This window comes from Eschrichtius robustus, chromosome 3 (genome assembly GCF_028021215.1).
Source record: "Eschrichtius robustus isolate mEscRob2 chromosome 3, mEscRob2.pri, whole genome shotgun sequence".
In the NCBI taxonomy this organism is placed as follows: domain Eukaryota; kingdom Metazoa; phylum Chordata; class Mammalia; order Artiodactyla; family Eschrichtiidae; genus Eschrichtius; species Eschrichtius robustus.
This window is the reverse complement of record NC_090826.1, coordinates 107,322,301-107,343,135: the sequence shown is the minus strand read 5'-3', so window position 1 is coordinate 107,343,135 and position 20,835 is coordinate 107,322,301. Positions and strand designations below refer to the sequence as shown.

Below are 20,835 nucleotides of genomic sequence, written 5' to 3'. Positions count from 1 at the left end.
GTGGTCAACTCTAAAAAGGTATTCCAAAACTATTTCAGACAAAGTAGCATTTTTGCTAAAGTCTACCAAGTAGACAATCTCTGGAGGACAGAATACACTCACCTGGACAAGTAGGCTGAGTCGGAGATTGTAGCTTTAGGATCAGCAATTGAGGCTGAAACATTAAAGTGATGCCTTTGCTCAAAAAGGCCCTGGAGCTGTAATATGTTTCCTGACTTTTCGTCTCCTGGAAGACAGATGTCAAACCTGGGCCTGTCTTGAGCTCTAGTCCCACATATCCAAGTCTTTGTTGCCCATCTTTACCCGAATGTGACACCTGAATAAAAAGCCAACATTCTCCAAAGAGAATCCATTCATTCATTCATTCATTCATTTGGCAACTATTTATGAAGCACCTCATATATGCTAGGCTTGATTCTGATAATTGAGATATAGTGATGATATGGACACAGTCTTGGAGCTTACTTTTGTTAGAGGGGAACAGATACAATGTACACAAACAAGATCATTTCAGATTATGGCAAGTGCTGTGAAGAATAAAAGCGGGATGACGTGATAAAGAGTGGCTGTGGGCAAAGGGTACAGTAATTGATTGGTTAGGAAAGGCCTCTCTGAGGAGATAACATCTAAGCTGAGACCTGACCGACAAGAAGGGCCAGTTATGTGAGGGCAGAGTGTTCTGGGCATAGGGTACAGCAAATGCAAAGGCCCTGAGGCAGGAATAAAGTTGGTGCATTTCAGGGACTGAAAGAAGGCCAGTGTGGCTAAAGCTGAAGTACTGGAGAGGGTGCCAAGAGATGAGGTTAGAGTGAACCAGGGGCCAGATCATGTAGAGCTTACACTAGGCCATGGTAAGGAGTTAGCATTTCATGCTAAATGCAGTGGAAGGCCATTTGGATATTATTCAGCAGGGGAGCAATGGGATCTGATTTGCCTTTTAAAAAGATTATTCCTAATCCTGCCATCCCCTCGCCCAAACACATAAATGTAAGCACATAAGTGCATGCATCCAGTTTCTCTTAAAAGCATCATCATTTTGCCAGTTACCTGTCATGCATGAGTCTCTGCCCACCCCCATTTAATCTGTTGCCAAATCCTATCAAGTCGGCCTCTTGTGTTTCTGAAGTTCAATCCCACCGTCGCATTCCCAGTGCCGTCACCCTAATTCAAGTCCTCACCACTTCTCGCCATTACTCTAGTAGCTCTCTAACTGGTCTTCCAGACTCTGGACTGACCCTTCCACCCCACATACTACTGCCAGATAAATCTTCCAAAAGTAAAGGTCTGCTTATGTCACTTTTCTTGTTCAAGAACTTTCAATGGCTCTCCACTGCCCAAGAAACTCGATTATAATTCTCTAACTCAGTGTTTAAGATCCTTCACCATGTATCCTAAGCTACTGTTCTCTCCATACGTGCCTACATTCATCCTATGCTTTGGCTAAACTGGTCTATTTACTCTTCTTGGCACATGGCTTGCTTTTATTTATGCTGTTTCCTGGGTCTGAACGGATGCTTCCTCCAATTACATCTGTGAGATGCCTTATACTGTTCAATCCCTGGAGTCAAATGATACCATCTTCGTGATGCTTTCTCTGCTCTTTCTGACTAGATGTGAACCTCCCACAGGATTTTGCCTGACTCTTTTTAAAGCATTTATTAAATTGTTCTTTGTATTATAGTTATCTGTGTCCATGTCTTACTCTGTACGAAATTATTAGCTCCTGGAGGATGATGACTGAATCCTATTCATTTTTTATGCTTGTTAGTCCCTAGCAGAGAACATAGTGTACAGGAGGTACTTGATAAATATTTATTGAATGAATGAATGAACAAATAGACAATTAAACCTAAAATTCATCTTTAGGTGGCGTCGTTCAATAAGATGATTTTAGAAAATTATGAATAATCATTACAGGGAATAAGAAGGGCCTAGCCCTCTAATCTTCACCATGGCATTTAAGGGCTCCCGGGAAACACAGATAAGCATGGAAATAGGTTTCCATTGTTTTACATGGAATGGATGTGAGAAAAAGTCACTTGGGAGTTGCCTGAAAATCCTGCGCTGTGTTAACAGTGCCCTAGGACACAGATTCTGTGTCTGTGGCTCCCACTACCCACAGTCCTTCAATCCCCAAGGTAGGTTTATGGGAAATAATGTAGAACCATTGCCCTTAGCAATTAATTTTGAGTTGAGTAGTTCCTTTTTAGAAAAAAAGATAAAAGTTTCAGCTAATTCCCTAATTCTTCACTGTACTATATTAGCATTCCAGAAAGACTGAATTAGCGTGTTGGGGTTTACCTCAGTCAGCTGTGTCGGTGAGTTCATTTATCTTCAGCGACGTTGCTTTGGAAGAAAAGTACTGAATGAACTTCCTCACCGAGCAAAGCCTTCTGTTTACGTAGAAAATAGGCACAACGCTTGCTTGGGAAGCAACAAGGCAACCTTCCCTCACTCACTATCTTTTGCTTCATGCACAGACCTTGACTCTCTTTATGAAGGAGGATAATCAGATGTCCCCATTATTTAAATTATACTTATTGCTAGTGCATTGTTTAGTTGCAAACCATCGGTTATTAATTATGTCTGAGAATCATGACGCTCCCATGAACTAATGGTGCCTTGTTTTTATCCCTATTTAATGGTTAAAAAGACTCCTCCTGGAAGGTTAAGGAATCCACCAAAGATCAGTCCCTCAGCGAGAGAGCAACGTGGAAGTCAACACTTCCTCAGTGTATGGCTCACCTCACGCTGGAGTGGCGCCCCCTTATGAATCCCATCCGTGCCCACACACCTTCTTCCCTACCAACAAGCTGGATACCAGTCATGATCTGAGCAGTATGGCTGGTTCCCTGGATCTTCTGTGCATCACTTCTGTTGTTTTCTTTTCCTTTCTTTTTTAACTTTACAACTGTAATTTATTTTGAAATATGAAGTCCTCATAGCATGTGCTGAGGAATGGAAATTGACTTTATTACCAAGAATTTAGGTAATTAGCTTTTACCAGCTTCTTAAAATCTCTGTTTTCTCTGGGCCTAGCTCCTGGCCTTCAGGACCAACTACTGTTCAATTGCCCAGAGGGTCCAGGAAAGAATCTTTTTTTTCAAATGCTGTTTTTGTGTCTAAGAGAGATCAACAGGAAGGAAAGGGTGTGAGTCCTACCTATGCTTAGAGGGGAATGAGGTATCCACTCTCTTGGCTGTGGTTCGTCGGGGGAAGGAGGAAGAGAGTGCATTTCTTTTATGACGTTTGGCTCCTTGAGGTCAAAAGTACTCTCCTGTAGTTCAGGAAAATGAGGTAAAAATGCCATTTCTGGATTTCAGCAAAGTAATTTGCAAGGGGTACATCCACGGGTAGAGGAGAAGGGATGTGAAAACATGGGTGCAAATCCTGGTTCTGCTTCTAACAAATGATCCTGGGCAAGCTCTTTCACCTGTCTCAGGCTCATTTTGCCTAACTGTGAAACAGGAACAGTAATATCTGGTTCATGGACGTTTTGCCCAGGTTAAATGGGATGGCATGTGTAAGGCCCCTGATATTCTTATAAACAAGATAGAGAAATATAGGGTATGACAGAAGAATTTGGTGGATTGGTACTGAACAACTAAAAGATTTCCTACTACCTCCCAACCAGCTCTGTCTTTGGCTCTGTCTGGCTCAATTTGTATAGCAATACTTTTGTTAATGCTCTGAAAAACCTTTTTTAAAAATCTCATTTGTGGATGTTACAAAATGGGGAGAGGTGGGCGTCAAATGCAAAAACAAAAAACAAACCCCAACAAAACAAAACAAAAGCCCAAAGTAAAAAATCCTTAGAAAGTCAATTCTAACAAAATAAATTTTAAAGTCCAGGTTGCCTGCATAGCAGTAGGTGTTTAAAAAAAAAAAAAAAAATAGAGAAGGAGAGTAAAGAAGAAGGGGCTGAGGAAGGAGGAGTTTATAATTCCGTGATGAGGTGCTGGAAACATCAAATGTACTCACAGGTTGTACCAAGAGAAGTACTGTACCTAAAGCAAGGGAGGTGATAGTTCTCTATTCCATATGAAACAAAATGATCAATTCTGAATGCCTCTCTTTAAAAGGAATACAGACATCAGAATAGTGGCCAGAGAGATTTCTATACCATGTGCTATAAGGAACTCAGATTGTTCAACTTAGAGAAAAGAAGTCATGGAGGGGCCCTCATACTTGTTTTCAAATACGGGAAGGGCCACGTGGTGCTAAGACAATGAGGCTAACTCTAGATGTCTCCACACATAGAACCGGGACCAGTGAGTAGATGAAAGCAAAGCTCACAAAAGGTGCACTGAGCTGCCCAAGTGGCCCTGCCCTGCTGGTGCTTCTCAGAGGCCACAGGGCTCCTTGGGGGAATGTCATGTTCGGGGTTCAAGCACCAGACAGAGACCGAAACAGAGGAACTCAGATTGTCCTTCTACTCTTAGAAATCCATGGCTCTCTTTGACTCCATGGTCTCTCAGTTTTCCCCTGAGAAAAGGTTTTGGGGAGACAAGTCCAAAAGTAACTGCTTTTACTAGAATACATTGTTTTTATTATTTATTTTCTAAAATCTCTGAGTCCTGGGCAAGCACTGATTTCCATCAGCAGCATAGTACTATGGAAAGGGCACTGGATTTGGAGACAGACTAATTTGGGTTAAACTCCAGCTCTAACACTTATCTGCTACTTCACTTCAGGCAAATTACTTGACCTCTCTGAGCCTCACTTTCTTCATCCGGCAATATTAATACTTAATTCAAGGGTTGTTGGGAGGATTGAATGAGATACCACATCTCACTGATTCTAAGATGCATATTTTTCACGTTCAATAGTTCTGAAATCAAGATGTATTTTAACATTGACGGTACGCCATGGTTTAATTGGGAGAAGTTTTTTTTTTCTTTCACAGTGTCACATAAAGTAATGTGGATCTTACAAAAATCAATTGCAACTTATATTCAAAGGCATATGCTCAAATATATTAAGCACTTAGCATAATAACTGGCATACAATGAGTGCCCAATACAGTGTTAATTCCATTCTTCCTTTTCTAGACAACTGCTTCAAAACCTCTTGAGGAGAAGGGAGGGCCTCAAGAATTAATTATTGGAATTGGCCTACAGATTCTCAATACAGAAAATTAATGAGAAGGTTCACACCAGATCCTATGGAGGGTTATTTCTACTCTACACACACACACATATAATATATATTGGGACTTCTCTGGTGGCGCAGTGGGGTTAAGAACCTGCCTGCCAATGCAGGGAACACGGGTTCGAGCCCTGGTCTGGGAAGATCCCACATGCCGCAGAGCAACTAAGCCCGTGCGCCACAACTACAGAGCCTGTGCTCTAGAGCCCACGAGCCACGACTACTGAGCCCATATGCCGCAACTACTGAAGCCCAGGCGCCTAGAGCCCGTGCTCCGCAACAAGAGAAGCCACTGAAATGAGAAGCCCACGCACCGAAATGAAGAGTAGCCCCTGCTCGCCGCAACTAAAGAAAGCCCACGCGCAGCAACGAAGACCCAACGCAGCCAAAAATAAATTAATTAATTAAAAATTAATTTAAAAAAATTAATGAGAAGGTTTACACCAGATCCTGTGGAGGGTTATTTCTACTCGACACACATACACATATACTATATATGTATATATATACTCTTTCTCATCCCATTTCCTTGTCATAAAAACTTTCTGTACTTTTCCAACTGTGCTTGTTCAGTTTATTTTGTTTCACACATTTTTTGAGCATAAGGCTAAATGTTTTTGCCCACTTTATCTTAGGAAAGAGGATATCCCTGCCATCACCAACACTCTACCCGCTTCTCCAAAACCTACCATCAAGTTTAATATCCTTCAGCTCTGACTTCTTTCCTCTTCTGGTGCTCAATTCAAGATGCTTTACATTGTCACAAGAAGAATATAATAAACTCAATGCTGCAAGGATACATCAGTCAGGGAAATTTTTTCTTGACCCAGCTGGTCCAGAACATAATCATCAGAGAGGTTTTTGTAGTCAAATACTGTGGTTGTAAATGTGGATTTTTCCTCATATAAGAATATTATCTAATCCTTTATAAGATGTTATCAAGTGTATTGTCTCACTATTATTTTGTGTTGGTGAGTAACCTGGGTTAATTACATATTACACAAAATTCACTTCTTTATAGCTGCCTTCCATTTTACTAGTTAATGGTGATATATCATCTCATCTTACAGCAATATTAGGAATTCATTTGCTAGCTCGTTCTCTCTAATCCAACTTCTGCCCAGTGGATTGGTGCTTAGGACCCTCACCAGAAGATGTGCAGTGGCAAAGCTGAGTTTTGTTTTTGATGGTATAGTCAGTTAGCTAGTTTATCAACGTTTATTGAGGGCCCACTATACACCCACCACTGTGCTAGGTTCTGGAACTAACCAGAAAGATAAAAGCTAGACCTTCAAGGTATTCATCTTCTAGGCCAGACATGGAACAGAAGCCATACTGAGCCAGGGCTCTCTTAAGTGGCTGACACTGAACTGACTAATCTGTGGTCTCCATTCCCTCTGCAAATGTAAAGACAAGGCCCACGACATGCTGCGTGATCACAGCCAGTAGTGGCTCCTCTAGCAGGCCTGCACCCTGCTACTCCCACCTGTGGAGTTGTCTGCTCACCAGAAGCCAATCTGTTTGTTCCCAGAGTTGTTTATGCTAGTTCTTCCTATTATCGTAATTACACAATTTAATTAAAGTTACTTAAAGTAATGAAATATGAGTGCAAAAGGGATAAGTTGTTTCTATAAGATCCAAGTTGAATGTTTGGGAAAGGCACATAAAAGGTGAGTTACTGAAAATGTACTCTCAACTTAGGCGTGGGAGAGCCAACTGTAAAACATCATTAAATCTGGAAAAATCGGATTGTCTCACAAAATGTCTTTAAGATCTCGCTCCACTTTAAAGAAACTGAGACAAAATGATTGTGAAAGCCTCGGAGGTGTGGCTTATACGAGAAGTAGGATGCAAAGCACTAGTGGGAGGCCCTAAACTCAAAAGACAGGCCTTGGCCCTACATCAAAAACTTGAGGGATGTTTTAAGTTGAAATAAAGGCTTAAGGAATGATTCCATCATTTTGTATGATTCTTGCTTTAACTAACTTGTTCAGCTAAGTCAGCAACTATTAACTGAATAGGGTATAAGGGTTTCTACTGTTGTTAACATAACAGCCTGTTAAGAGCTATAATACAGGGTGTGCAGGTAGACAAGATGACTTCTTCCAAGGGAGGAGAGGGCTTAGGATGGGCTCTATGACGGAGGTGAGTACTGAACTGTGTGCCCGAGGATAGAGTAGGAGTTCCTAGGGAAATGAGGAAAAGCCAGTCACTCTCCAGGGCAGGTACTGTCACATGAGTCTGTTTTTAGACTTTTAAAATCAACCCAGAGGCAAGTTAGCATAGGTTTGATTCTTTATTCTGTCATTATTATCTGTCTCTAAGCAAGCTGTCTGTGCCTCAGCGTCTGCATCTGGAAGGTGAGGATAATTGCAGTATGCACCTCAAAGGGCTATTGAGAAAATTACCGGAGATGACCTTTAAATAATCAGGCATTAATAAAAACAGATGCAAAATTATCTTAAGGCTTTCTGGGAGCAAGGGAATAGGCATGCTGCAGATGATTCTGGAGATGATGGAAATGTTGCATACCTCTTCTAAAATCTCCTGCCACGAGCACAAGCAGTAGAAGATTCAAGAGAAGGGAAGGTGTGGTGTAAGCCCCCAGGTGCTGGGAGCCATGTCTGCTCTTGAGATGGGCAAGACAAGTAGGAAAGCAGGCGCACTTGACAACCAGCTCTCAAATTCATACATTACCACTCACCAACCACCTCCACTAGCTTATTTAGTTCTCCCAACAAACCCGTAATTTTACAGATCCTTCATTTTACAGATGAGGGAACTAACTGGGTCTCATAGAAGTTAAGCATATCACTCAAGGTTGTACAGATGATAAACAGAAATGATAAAATAGAACCCTGCTCACCTTATTCCAAATTCTGTGTGCTTCCCAACACCCCAGACTGTCTTTCTCATGAGCCATTTAGTTGACAAACCATGGGCTGCTATGTCTTGTATTTATTCATCTGTTAAAACTTTTCATAGGACAGGATGCTGCAACTAATAGCTAAAATGAGGGTTGGAGATTATCAAGGATTTCAATTATCCTGCCTATCTCTGACCTCCATTACCAGGGATAATCAGAAGCTAGCTCTAGCAATTTTCTGAAACTTTCATTAATTTTAAATAAATTTATACAATGTCATTTTCCCCCCTTTATCCAAATTAAAATGTCCTTGTCTTTTCAGTTTCTCATTACAGGCAAATCCCTTGTATGTCTTGGAGACAGTCTGTTGTTTTTCTCTGGATCCTTTTTATTTCTGCTTTGTTTTCTTTGAAATGAAAGGACCCAATGCCGAATTCTGATTTTAAGGTGAAGTCATAACATCAATGTATATCATTAAAGTGTTTTATTGTAATTACAGAAATAGTCAATGCCAAATTATGTGCACTATATTATTTTCTGCATTATTCTTTATCCCATTCTCAAAGTTAATACAGCCTATTATATCTCATTCATTCTTCTGACTATGGCTGCACAGCAAGCAGATGTCTCCATTGAGCAATCCACAATGAATCCGAGATCTTTTTCCTGAGCACTTACAAGTAGAGTAATTCAGAGCCCATCAGTGAGTATGAGCTGTTTCAATTGTTCCTTCCAGTGTACATTAGCGTGTACTTGTCTACATAAAATTTCAAGGAATCACAGATACTGGAGATGGAAAAGACCAGTTTGTTTACCAAGCCTGAAGGAAGTAATCCTATCAGTTCATGCTATTTTAATAATGCTTATTAATAATAATTACAATAACTGTTTATATTACATGGTTTCTTTCATTCTAAAATCAGTAAGATGATACTTTTTTTTAAAGCAACATTTCTTTTCTAAAAGGGAACTGGGGCTCGGACATCAGTGTTAACCATACCCAAAGCCAATCCAACGAAGCCAAGAATTCGACTCAGTTCAGTTCAATAAACACCTCTGAGCACCAACCACTTGTAAGGCTGGGACCCTGTTGGGTATTTTGAGGGACACATTGGTGAATAGAACCTAAGGCCCTGTCCTCTTGTTTATTACCTGTTAAGGGATTTGTGATAGTGAACACATGTGTATAGCTATTATGATCATTCCAAGAAAAGTACAAGTAACATGGACACCATGGAGCTGGAGAGATTTCTCAGGCTCTAGGAATTGAGAAAGACTTTGTGAGGACTTTGTGACATTTGAGCCAGGCCTTGAAAAAAAGATGAGCATAAAGTCCATTGACAGAGCTTGGGAAAAGGGGACTTGAGCAAAGAACCAAAATAAATCAAAACAATAGATCTTAGCTGGGTTTCTACCTCACAGCGTAAAGACAAGTATGGACATTCTCACTGCAAGTGGATAAGGTACGTATGCAGAAGATGTCTACTTGGCCTCTCTAAACAGGATTAAGATGTGGAAACTCCATTTAATTAACAACCTGAAATAACAATCAGAACACATAGACTACCAATCATGAATATACTTATGGAGACAAGACAGAATGTTTTAAATTAGGATGTCTCAAAAAAATTCCAGAAATCCTGGTATTGCATGTAAGGAAAATTGGGAAGTCCCAATTACAGAGAAAAATCTCCAATCGAAGTGTAGATGGATAAATGACCTATCTACCGGTACCTTAGTACTACTTAATACCACTCAATACAGCTGAGAACTGATACTGGTGTACCATTTGGCCATTGGAGGGATTTGCAGGCCCTTGTTGGTTTGCTGGACAACTATAGATCCCCAACTGAGGATGCACAGAATAGAGGATTCCATTTTATGATTCCTTCAATAAAAATATAGATAAGTATAGACCAGAAAAATGCCAATATGCCTCTATGATTTTTTCCTTTAATTTTTTAAATTATTAAAACATTTTTTAATTGAAGTTTAGTTGATTTACAATGTTGTGTTAGTTTCTGCTGTACAGCAAAGTGATTCAGTTATACATATATATATTGATACATTCTTTTTCATATTCTTTTCCATTATGGTTTGTCACAGAATACTGAATATAGTTCCCTGTGCTATACAGTAGGACCTTGTTGTTTATTCTCTATGATTAATCAGAGTATATGTTTCTCCACTTTTAGTCAAAGAGCCTAATCTTTGAAAACTCTATTATCTGACAATATATTACCACAGTAGTTAGCTACTTTATACCACCCTTTATAAAACCCTTGACGTGAAGAAAAAGGAAGCTATAGAAGCCTTCTAGTACTTTGATATTCGTCCCCTCACAGACCATTGCAAATGCCATCTCCATCATGAAGCCTTCCCAAGTTCCTTCCACCACCATTCCCTTCACCACCAAATTAATGTTCTCTCTCTTGATTCCACAGTCCTTCGATCCATTGCTATATGCTTTATCATTTGTTGCGTGAGCATCTATCTCCCTCCACCAGAATGAAAGCACCTTAAAGAGAGGGATTCAGCCTTATGCATTTTGCATTTCCACAGTGTCAAGACTATTTTTCACTGCCTGACCCACAATAGACATTCAACACATGTTTGTTAAATCATTTCACCAGGTCTGAGAGACCTTATTTTGACATATTCTAATTATTAAAAAAATTCTCCCTTTGAACCCTTTCCAAAATTTGCCCTTGCTGTCTAATCACGGCACTCAGATTCAGATGCAGCATAAGTGTGTGTATGGCTACCACTGTTCTTCATCAATCAGCATGTTTCTCTGGTAGTGAACTGCAGAATTATTGCCCTAAACCAGACCTGAATCTTGACTTAGTCACACTCACATTCATCAACTCTGTGATTTTGGAAAACTTTAGAGTCAGACTGACCTAAGTTCAGATAGACTTACACACAAGCTCTGATTTGTCACTTACTAGTTGTATGACTTTGGGCAAGTTAAACTCTCTAGACCTTAGTTTCCTCTACTATGAGATGAAGACATGAATAGCACCTATCTTGGTTTAAATATGACAACACATGGAAGGGTTTAGCTCAGTGCTTTACACATAGCAAATACTCCATTAAGTATTATTATTGTATCCTCATTCATAAAGTAGAAATAACACCTGAAACTTATATAATACTGTACCTGTACCTCAATAAAAAATAGAAATAATAATACAAGACCTGCAGGACTGCTATAAGGAATAAATGATATGACAAGCAAAATTTTGCCCAGCACATTGTTTAGTCAATGTTTCCTTCCTTCCTGTGTGCTAGAATAATTGCTACAATTGACTGAACACCTATTACATTCTAGGTAATGTGTACCAGTCACTTTAAATATATTATGCCATCTAATTTAATTCATATAATAAGCTATTGAAATAATAATCATTAGCCCTATTTTACAGATGAGTAAATTGAGTTTCAGAGAGAATAAATAACCAGCCCAAGGTCACATCACTAGTTGATGACAGATTATTCCAGAAGAAACTAAAGATAAGAGGAATCAAGTACAGAACAGAGAAGTAGAGGAAGAAAATACAGGAAGAGAATAAAGGCGGAAACTCCTTAACCTTAGTATTCCTATTTGTCCTCTAGCCCCCAATTCCAGGATGATGCTTGCTTTTTTTCCCCATGCCTTGCAGGATGCTGGATGCGGGATCTTGGTTCCTGGACCAGGGATGGAAACTGTGCCCCCTGCAGTGGAAGCACGGAGCCCTAACCACTGGACTGCCAGGGAAGTCCTGATGCTTGCTTTTTAAACTAGCCTCTGGGATCCATACCAATATAGTCTCCCTTTCACTATTCACCTACTTTCGTTTTTAATAAATATATGAAATGATGTCACTCATTAAGAACTAACTCTAATACACTTCCCTCTCTCAATTTCTTTCCTGGTTATAAATTTGCTATTTGTTCTCACGGTCTTCTTATTTCAGTTTTAATAATCATCATCCATGAAACATTTTAATTTTTAATAATCTGGTTATCCTTAATTTCTTAGACTTCCATAATGGACTCATAATAGACATGTCAAGTACATTTGTTGCCAGCTACATGGAAGGGAAGATGGCCCTTCCATAGTTCCTACTAAAAGGCAATCCAGTTTTGTACCGAACGACAATCCCCCGTTCCCACCCACCTCCCTTTGCTATAACACCCTGGACTAGAGATGTAGTTCTGACCCTTGGGCAACTCCAATCACAGGCTGGTTAAAGTCCTGTAAGGAAGGGCAATGGAAAGATGAGTTGGATTCTTTCTTGGGAATCTGAATTAGGGAATTCTGAGAGAATGAAGCAATTAGCGGGGAATACTACATATGAAAGATTATAAGGACAGAAGCTATAAGGAAGAAGCCAGGAAGGAAGTAAAGTAGAGATGGTAGGGTTTTGGACATGGGGGGTCTTGGCAAGTCAAAGAAGCAACAATTCCGTGTAAGCAAAAGCTATGAGATAGAGAGCGGTTACTCAGAATAAAGCTAGAAGACCAAACCAGCAGGTAGCAAAAGGAGCCCAAGTAAAGCAAACACACAGTGAGAGGACAGGATGGATAGAAGACAGAAAGTTGTCCCTAGAGCTGCTTCAGTAGCTGAAAGATTTCTAATTCTGATTCCAGGTTCCATCTGTGAGCATCCTCACAATGAACACCCCTTTTCTTGAGGAAATTTCAGTGAGTCAGTTCTTTGCAACCAGCATGCCTGTTCTAGAGGGTTCAGCACTTAAAACCTTTTTTAGAAGATGAAAGTTAAGTTGTACTGTTCCCCTTCTTTGTTTCAGATGGGTCACGATTGCGGATTCCTGGAAGTCAGTCACTCACCTTACTATCCTGATTGTCCCGACTTCCCCAAAATATCTCTATATTTTCCCTGTTCTGAGATAGAAGAAAGTTCTCTTCAGCTACTACCTAAATATCAAGACAAATTTCACCAACTCATTTATCACCTGATTCTTTGAAATAAAAAATAAACTCTTAGGTAAGGGAAGCGCAAGATCCAAGAATGGGAAACATGACAAATAAGCTGTAGGGGAGAAAAACTGGACATCAGAAAAAGGAGGATTCAAGGGTATAAAAATACTTCGTTATGAATGTGTAACTTATTCTTTGCAAAGGGGGAGAAGAGTGAATACCCTAATATAAGAAGTTTCCGTTTTTTAAAATGTGGGACATGAGATTGTATAATTTAAGATTTTTACCTGTCATTCTTTTTGTATTTAGTTAAATTTATTAAGAAGCTATATTTCAATATAAACTGTTTATTCATTCAACAACATTTATTGATCACCTGCTCTGTTTCACCCTATGCTAGGCATTAGGGGTACAAAAGCCAAAGACAGCCCCAATACTTGATGGGGCCACAGACCAGAGTGGGAGCCAGATGATTCCAGTGCAGCGTGATAAGGGCCACATAAGTGAATGCCCAGCCCAGGAACAGTGGAGCAGAGGTAGGGTGGTTTGGGTCTAAGGAGCTTTCCAGAAGAAATGCCCAGGATCAGTTTTAAAGGAGTAGCGGGAGTTGGTTTGGAAAAGACAAGGCAGAAGAATGTTGCAGGCAGAGGTGCCTGGGCACCGGCACAAGAGCTAAAATCCTGCATTCTTTAGAGTATGGTTGCCTTAAACAGCCCAGTATGTCATGGATTTCTATACAATAAATCACCACTCCTCAGAGCAAGTGTGCCCTTGACCTGCATTCAAAGAGTCCCTTGTCCACAGACCCTCAGTGAAATTTTCCTCCTCAAACATATACTAACTACACAAGCCCCAAGGGTAATAGACAGTCCAATATATCCAGTATTAGGCAAGATAAAGCTACCTCAAGATTCGCAAGTTTCTCTTCTGAGCAAATGATGGCTTGGCTTCTTTCAACCACCATTACTGTTAATTTTGAGTTTGTGAATTTATTTTTCAAGAAAAAGAGTGATTCTGGTTTTCATGGAAATCATTTCAGTTCTCCAGAGCTTTAGATTAGAGGCATGTTGAATCTTTAAGTGAATAGCATAAAAATGCTTTTGATAATTATTTATATCATTAAAAATTAGATTGACAGCAATAATGTGTAGAGTATTATTTTCCATCATAGTTTATCATTTATCAATAACCAAACACTACACATATTTCTAGAGAGTATATTTTTACATTCTAAAAAGCGTGCCGGTATACTATTTCACAAACCTATTCCTGTTTCCCATCTTTAAAGTCAATAATGTCTTTCTCTTATGTATCTCCTTCCAAGGATTGTTATATAAGGTTAAGTAAGATATCCAATGTCAGAAATTTTAAGCTATCAAGAATAAAAGAACAATATAAGTGAAAAAATTATTATATGTGGTTTTCAAAATTCCCTTCCCTAGTTAGAAAGTAATTATATATTATATACTATTTTTTTCCAGATAGAAATAAGACCAATTCAAAGAGAGTCAGTGATTTACTAATCGTCAAAGCAGCCTTGAACTGGTCTCCCTTGCTACAAGGAAGATGATATTTCTAAAACATGGCAGAAGAATTTACTCTGGGGTTCTAAAAATTGCATTAAAAGCTACCATGTAAATTTTTTAAATTATATCTTTTCAAAGCTTTAGCCAATTTCAAATGAATAGTGCTTGGAATTACGCATAGAAAACATGCTTAATAAAAATGTCATTCACTCTCAACGCTCTTTGTCCCACTCTTGGCCACATTTCAGAAGCAATTTATTACTCACATCCTAAAGGCATCATATATATATATATATATATATATGCACACATACATTTATTTATTTATTTATCATTCTATCAGCAAGTCTTCAGCAATATCCTTCAGGAGTTGCATATCATAAAGATCATCAACAGTCCTGTCATCCCCAAAAGCATAACATTAAACATACAGCATGTATCATAAACACTATAATTGCTTAAACTGGTCCCTTGCATCCTCAAAACAACATGTAAGCATAATGCAAAAAGGAACAGCACAATTTCTGTGAAAAAGCTGTGAGAATGATGAAGCTAAGAGATGTACCCAGTGCCCGTCCATTTTAAATTCATACTTATTATACAGGAAGACATGCATTCAAAATCGTTGATTCTTTTGAAAATGGTTCTTAAGTCTCCTTGCACATGTGCCTGCATGCTGACTGGCAAATTCTCTTAAAATCCATAAGTTAAAATCCCACTTTTTCCTATTGTGCTTTTCACTTCAAAATGTCAACATAGTTTGGGTGTAGAGGAATTAATCCCATATATCCGCAAAAGTCACATTTCCCCTGTGGTAACCATAGTTCTTGAACTGGGCCTTGTGTAAGGTGACCAAAAGACCAGATTCATGGAAGATCCTATTCATAGAATCAGGGAAATACTCAATAATGCAGCTGGAAGGAAACAGAGAGGATTTAGTCCAACCCGTTCATTCTAAAAGAGGTCCGGAGAAGAAGAATGGGGAGTCCTAGGTCATAGATTGGCAAAACCAAAACCAGAAACTGGTCCAATGTACTTTGTAAAAAAACATGTAATTATTAAATAAGAATTGGGGATCCCTCTCTTCTGATCAACATTCTAAATCTCAGTCTTTAAAAAGGGGGCCAAAACTAAAGCAATTATTTTAATGCCATGTCAACACAGTATATTTGACCTGAATATCATGGTGATTTGGTGACTGCCTCACTCCTTTGCTTTTCAACTCTTGAAGAGATTTAATCTAATGGGGAGATTTAATCAGTTGGCCATCTTGCCCCTTATGTTCTTGTGAGTCCTTGGATGAGACACATAACCTTACTCAAATATAACAGAAGGATAACAATATACTTAACTAAACAATGTTATTTAATTACAAGAAAGGACTAAGCGATATCATTTTAAAGTGCATTAGGGCTTCCCTGGTGGCGCAGTGGTTGAGAATCTGCCTGCCAATGCAGGGGACACGGGTTCGAGCTCTGGTCTGGGAGGATCCCACATGCCGCGGAGCAACTAAGCCCGTGTGCCACAACTACTGAGCCTGCGTGTCTGGAGCCTGTGCCCCACAACAAGAGAGGCCCCCACAGTGAAAGGCCCGCGCACCGCGATGAAGAGTGGCCCCCACTTGCCTCAACTAGAGAAAGCCCTCGCACAGAAACGAAGACCCAACACAACCATAAATAAATAAATAAATAAATTTTTAAAAAAAAAAGTGCATTAAAATGTCAAGACTTAAAGGAAATGTAGAAAATTTCCATTTTAAATCTTATATGTATGTCTCTTTGGGAGTGGGCGGGGCCACAAAATTTCCTTCCATAAAACTACATGCAAAAGCAGTGCTTGTAACCAAGGAGTTTTGGTACTGTCTTCCATGTTGTACTGGTTTTAACTTCAGTAGGACTAGAGGCTCTAGCACTTTTATTTATACAAGTATCCACACGCTGTACCTTTTAAAATAGCATCACAGTCTTCATTCTTATTCCCCCCGAGTTAAGGATGACTGGGATCACTGCTGCCTGGCTCCCCAGTTCTGTTCAATCTTTTCCCCAACCAGATTCTTGTTTTCTTCACTTCTTAACTCCCCACCCAGATTACCCTTCTCTTTGGATTACTCTTCCAAGGCAACTCGGAGCGCCTCCCCCAAAGGCAGCTCCCCAGTGAGTAACAAGCGGGGTTGGGGGGAGTGTCTCGGAAGTGATCAAATACATGCAGATGAAGTCATACAGCTCACAGGAGAAGGCAGCAGCCACAGGTGCCAAATGCAGGCGACTACCCAAGCGCCGGACAGGGCAGTTGCGACAATGTGGGTCAGCAACCTCACTGCGTAACAATGTTGGGTGCGTAGAAATGACTCTTATTCACATGACTTGACCACACAACCTGTGTGTGGTCTCAAAGTATAGGCGCCAGACCTAATGATTTATGTGGGGGGGCGGGGTGCATATCTGTCCTCCTTTTAAACTATGAAATTAATCTAAAAAAAATGGATTGACAACATTGAAGACAACACCCCTGAGTACTGAGAAAGACACGATGTAGAAAATAGTGGTACAAGCGTTAACACAAATCTGCCTGCAAGGAAATAACTGGCATTTCAATCAAATATTCTCTCCAAACAAGACCGTAAGTGGGGTGTCGGGGTGCTCCTACCTTTGACCTCATAAAACGAGTAAGATTTTCATAACCCAACCAAAAGGCGACCCATGGAAGAGATTTTAAAAATGTTCTCCCTTTATAGATATGTGTCCTTGTTGGTAGGGATGGGCAAAGCCATTTCATTACACTACTATCTTTGCAATTCCAAGATGACAGTGATAACGGTGGAGTGGCCTGCAGCTAAGTGTTTCGTATCAACTGGAAGAACTATGGAACAAGTACAGTGAGACAAGAGCCTCACTAACCACATGTCCCCCGCCCATGAGCATCTGGTTTAACAGTGCACAGAGGCTATAGCTAACGTGAATCACCCAGATAATGACAGTTATATAGGCTGGCTCACAATGAGTGTGAACTTGTTTAATAGTACAAGTGTAAAAGGGTTAGCAGACGTTATTTGCGTCTCTGTTGTATTGTGCGGAGGAGGGTGGGGGGAAAGAGAGAGAGGGAATTTTCTTCTGTCTTTGGAAACACTGGACTCCGTGTGAGTAGGAATGCTACCAGCGGAATGCAAGTTGGCCAGGGCAAGAAGAACTCAACCACAAAGGCAAAAAGACAGTTAGCTTATGCCTAGTTACAAACTTCAGGTCAATGACTTATACAACTTTATGCCCTGCATTATCGTATCTGCATGCTGTTCAATGTATATTATCAATCTTATAATTACTAATTTGTTTATGCAGTTAACGTTGATTCTACCACCAAGATTGCAAGCTCCCTGAGAGCAAGGGTGCATCTGCCTTGTTCTTTCCTACATCCTCAGTGCTCAGCAAGGTGCCTGATACATAGCAAGTGCTCCTAAAATACTAGTTGAATAAACAAATGAATACACGAATGAATTCATGCAAATTCATGTTGGGACACATGTTTTCCACGTTTGTGCCTTGAGCAGGGCTGAGTGTGCTGTTATAACAGAGCACAGCAAAAAGAACTCCAAAAGGTGCCTATCTTTGGCTGGCCCAATGCTGGGGTAGGCAAAGTCAAGTGTGGAGGCCAGGTAAGGGTGGATGGCATAACGACTAACACGCAGGGCACTCTGAACCCCAGGGTGTGATCCGGATGCAACCACAGCTGCATTGAGCCCCCTCAGATCGGTGCTGATCTTTCCCGGGCTTTAGTGCCCTCATTTAAAACTTGAGGAATAACCTTTCTTTTCCCTTGCAGTTCTGAAATTCTAACCATTTAGGAAGATATCTGGACCCTGAAATCTTGCCAGAGACAAACCATGGTAAGACCTTCTGCTTACAAAGTAGAAAACAATTAATTTCTAAACTATGAAGTTCCGTTCTAGTTCAATGAAACATTATTGGGGGGTAGGGGTGGCTTCTTGCCAGATCCAAGCCGGTTAATACCTTCCCTTCATCCTTTCCCACACCCAGAAGTCAGGTTCTCTAGGCCTCAATGGGAAGAACATAAATATTCTCAACCAGGGCTGGCGCTTTGCTTCAATCTCTAGCTATCACAGGGAGTCGGTCTGATAAGCATTTGCAGTTAGAATGGAAGGAAGCACAGCCTCCCAGACTTTTACAGATTTTTTTTTTTTTTTTTTTTGGACAAGTAGCAGAGTCACAGAAAACCTAGAATTAGGTAAGAAAGCAAAATTCCTTCAGAGAATTCAAAGAGAGCTACAACTGAGAGCCTTGAAACAATCACTGTTATAAGAACTGAGGAAGGGAAACCCACAATTCAAGAAAATAAGCAGACATTTTTTTTTCTTAAAAAAATTTTTTATCTGACTATTAGGCACCGATTTTAGTCCTCTACTCCCGTCTCTCAAGATGTCACTTTAAAAAGCAAAGGTTTTATCCACAAAACCACCAGCGAGTAAACAGCCTTCACATTCTTACCCTCACGCACACAGTAAGATATTTACTCTCTGATAAACAGCAATTGTAAATAAATCTTGTTTAATCTCTAAAAGCCAAAATAAAAATCTTTAACCTCCAAGGTAGAGTTTATAGATGTGCCTGCATGCCCTGCCAGCGCCAGAAAACACAAGGTCTTGAATAAACTCCTATAACGGGAGGCATATTTTCTGTCTCAAGCATGTTACATTGACCTTCTTTTTAAAAAAAATATGTACCAAGGAGGAGGAAAGGGGAAAACCCAACCCCTCCCACCCCATTCTCTGTACAAATCGGCCAATAAATCTAACGAAAAGACACAAGAGAAAAGGACAGAAGCCAACAGGTGGAAAAAGGCTTTTTGTTTCCTTAGAAATGCTCAGACACTTGATCTGTGTTCCCCGGTCTATTTGTCTCAGGGTGTCTTAATGATGGTTTTATTATCGTGATGATGATGATCAAGAACAATGATAACACTTCTACTTTGTGATTCCACAGCATTTCTAGCTCGAAGCTTTCTCCACGCGTTTGAGACAGAATGGTTATGTGTTCCGTTTTACCAAATCCCAGGGAGGCATGCAGCATCCCCAGTCGGCTCTCTGGATTTTACAGCCGGGGAAACTGAGGCACGGGGCAGCCCACAGCTGCTTCACGGTCCCTACCACCAGAGAAATCCCTGAGACGGGAAAAGTTTCTGGATTGTCTGGCGGCAGAGTTCTCTTGCCCTCCCACCTAGCCTGCCATGCCGCTCTTCCTCGGAGCGTCTGGGCTCGGGTGGTAAGGACTGGGGTACCTCCCCTTCACGACGAGCCACGCCAGGGCAGGGTGTGGGAAGTGCACACACGCACACGCACACAGGCACACTCGCACACACAAAGCTCCGTGCAATCTCTGCAGGCACTCGGCAGAGCCTCAGACGGCCCTTGCTCAGCCTGAGAAGGCACAGCTCAAGCTTGCAAGGAGGCCTCCTTGGGCTCCGGGCTGGGGCTGCTCTGAACGAGGGCTCTGCCCTTCTCTCGCTCTCTTTCAGGCTGCTCTCTCTCTCTTTTTTTCCCCCTCACACCCTCCACCCTCACACCCTCCTCCCATCCCTCTCCATCCACCCCTTCTCCCCCAACAACCCAGAAGCACAGATCGTGTTACTGGGGTTCCCTAGAAAGAGGGGCCATCCCCAGCCCTGAGTGCCTGCGAAGACTTCCAGGGGCAAGGCTAGAGCTCCAATTGCAGGACCCCAGCGCTCGTCCTGAGCAGCGCAGAAATGAGACCCCGACTTCCAGGCACGGGCGAACCAGCCTGCCACAGAAGAAGGAATTGTTAGGGCTCTTACCTTTTTTATGAGGAGAAATTCTGGAGAATCATTTCAGAAACTGAGGGGGGAAAGTGAATGAAGACAAAAAAGACCCTTTTCCTGCAATCCCTGGCCTCCTGGTATCAAGACACTAGGACAACATCAAAGCAACTTAGGGGGAACACTTTAGGGGCCTATTGTCTGCTCTGGTCTGATCTGTTTTTCTTCTGACTCCCCCTCTTGCTGCGGTGACACTTGGTACGGCCCAGGCATTCATGCCAAGTAGCTTTCACACATGGAAGCTTGTCTCAAGCAATTGCTGACAAGCCACAAACAAGACATTCTCCCTCCCTTCTCCGCGCCCCCCCTCCTCCCCCCTCCACCTTTTCCTCCCCCCCTCCCAACCCCCGTCTCCCCTCCTCCTTTCTTCTGAATGCAAACTAAAACTCTCCAGTGACAGGCAGGCTCGCAGGCTTGGCCTAGCTGCGCACGCAGACACACACACACACACACACACACACACACACACACACTCACTCTCTCCCTCTCTCTCTCTCTCTCTCTCTCTCTCTCTTTCACGCAAGC

The 20,835-nt window shown here is 41.1% G+C and overlaps 1 protein-coding gene across 1 annotated transcript in view; it reads right to left on the bottom strand.

Annotated features, from left to right (window-relative positions):
* The window catches only part of LOC137762563 (uncharacterized), a 68,793-nt gene extending 48,342 nt beyond the window's left edge, over window positions 1–20,451 (bottom strand). The window contains exon 1 of the mRNA XM_068540633.1: window positions 20,290–20,451. The gene's annotated coding sequence lies outside the window, so the exon portion shown is untranslated. The remainder of the gene's footprint in view (window positions 1–20,289) is intronic.
* Between the last annotated feature and the right edge of the window lie 384 nt (window positions 20,452–20,835).